Source organism: Lissotriton helveticus, chromosome 8 (genome assembly GCF_964261635.1).
Source record: "Lissotriton helveticus chromosome 8, aLisHel1.1, whole genome shotgun sequence".
NCBI lineage: Eukaryota > Metazoa > Chordata > Amphibia > Caudata > Salamandridae > Lissotriton > Lissotriton helveticus.
Genome location: NC_136069.1, coordinates 550,715,313 through 550,717,758, shown reverse-complemented (window position 1 = coordinate 550,717,758; position 2,446 = coordinate 550,715,313).

Below are 2,446 nucleotides of genomic sequence, written 5' to 3'. Positions count from 1 at the left end.
TCTAATTACTTTGGTGCAAGAACTTGTCTTCCTTGGTTACTAATAGGGGGGTGTTTCCATGTTTCCCTGCCCCCCCTTTTTTTCTTTTCTCTCTGCTCTTTTATTCCTTTTCTTCTTCTTTTTCTAAGACCAGGTCCTTGATTATCCAGGCCCTGGCACCTTGCATGGCAGGGGAGATAGGGATAGGCTGATCGCTCCAGGCACAACTTCAGAGTGCCAAACATTTGGGGGTGGGGAGCATGTCAGGTGTGGATGGGATGGTGCACCACTCACTGCAGCTCAGGGGACTATGTAGTGAGGGAGGATGAACTGGGGGGGTAACAGGGTAGCCACGTGTCGGGTAGAGGTGGAAAGTTTGATAAAAATGGATCCAGGATTTAAGTTATTTAGCTTAAGTAGCAGGGAAAGTAGAGTAGAAGTCTAAACTTGTCTTGAGGAAGGTTCCTCCCCTCTTGCTTAATGCAAGATAAAGATGAGGCTGTTGGGCAGAAACCAGTATTTGCTTGTGTGAATGGGTCCCATTTGGGGGGATTCGTTTTGGTCTGTAGGTTAGTGTCGAGAATCTGTAAAATAATAATTTGTCTTAATGCCTATCTTTGAGTGGGCTATTAGTCTGAGTAATATCTTGAAGGTAGTTTCCTTTAATGCAAATGGTTTAAATAACTGCGGCAATAAAAAGGTAGACCTTAGCAGAAACTACAGTGGTGATTCTGATTCATGAGTCTCATATCCCGGTTGGGAAGCTGTCAGGGTTTTCAGTGTTTCAAAAGTGGCCAGCATATAGAGGGTTTTTGTCTTTCTAAGCAGCCCACCGTGGTACGGCTATTTTTCTTTCAAAAGGAGTGGGACAAGAGGTGGTCAACAGTGCAAGCAATAAAGAGGGTTGCTGGTGTTAGGTGAGCTACTTGGTATGGTCAAGGCTTATAACATTTGTTTGTTTTTTTACGCCCCAGTTGAAGATAATACTACATCTTATAAAGATGTACTCCAATCACTACTTCAAAATGCAGGTGAACTGATAGTTGAAGGAGACTATCATTTGCTGCAGAATCCAAAAGTAGATCCCTCGGTTAAGGCAAAAAAACAGATACAACTAAAATCCCTAAAAGTCATCAGGAACTACCAGGAAATACTTGCTTTGGTTGATCCCTGGCAGACTGCCTGCCCTTTGAAAATGTCATACACTTGCTTTTTAGGGAGATTCGCAGCTCCTCACTTATAGACTTTTTTTATCTCCAGAACTTTTATGTATAGAACCCAAACTACTATACCTAATGGGTTCTCAGACCATGCAAAGATTAGACTTGAGTTAGGAGTGAGGAAGCCCCCTATACATCCCAGACGCAGGGTGCTCAATAAAAAATATTCACAGGAAGGAGGATGGGTGCAAATTCTCAAAGAGGAGATATGGAAATTTCTTATGATTAATGACAAGATTGCACCATTGGGCATTGTATGGGATGCTATGTAGGCATTTATACGAGGGATAGTAATAGGCAAGGATACAGAAAACTGTTTAAAAGCTAAAAAGCAGAAACACATTTTAGAATACAAGGTACAACAGAACTATGATACCTTTCTTAATAATTCACCTAGAGCTACTAAATAAGCACTTGACACCAGCTAGACATGCAATGTGTGAAGCTTATTATGCAAAATATGCCATGGCGAGTCAGGACCATTCCCAAAAAGTATATGAGGAAAGCAACTTTACAGGAGCATTTCTTGCTCAGCATGTATGGGAACAAGCAGCCAAGAACAGGATAAATGCTCTGAAATGTAAAATTTCAGGAACCGTTAATCGGAAATGGAGAAGGTGGGAGAAATTAGATCGATATCGGCAGATATATACACAAACTCAGATGATCAACATATTATCTCTAGATAGATTCTTAGCAGATTGCAATATTGCAACCTTAATTAGCAAAGAGGGGGCCAACATGTTGCAACCCTTCTCTAAAGAGGAATAGTTAGAGGTTTTTAAGAATCTTCCAAATGGCAAAGCTTGTGGCCTGGAAGGACTCCCTGAAGAATTTTTTCAACTCCTTATTGATGTTTTAGGCGATTATTTTTTATTGCACGCCAATAGAATGTTACAGGGGGGTAATATCTCCCTGTCTTTTTTTAAAGGTAATGTAAGCTTCTTGAAGAAAGGCTAGGATGCCGAGGATCCAAATTCATATCTCCCTTTCACTTTATTAAATACAGATTATAAAATTAATACCAAGGTGTTTGCCACAAGATTTATTTAATAGCCGCTGGATAGATCCACACAGATCAGAATGGCTTCATAGAAGGCTGGCAGTTAGGGACTAATACTCACCATTTGGTGGAAGCCCTGGATTATTTTGCAATCAATGACATACAAGCTGTGGTGCTTCTGCTGGATCTGGAATTTTTTTTGACCTTGTGCTCTGGGAAACTTTATTTAAGATCTTGACCAGAT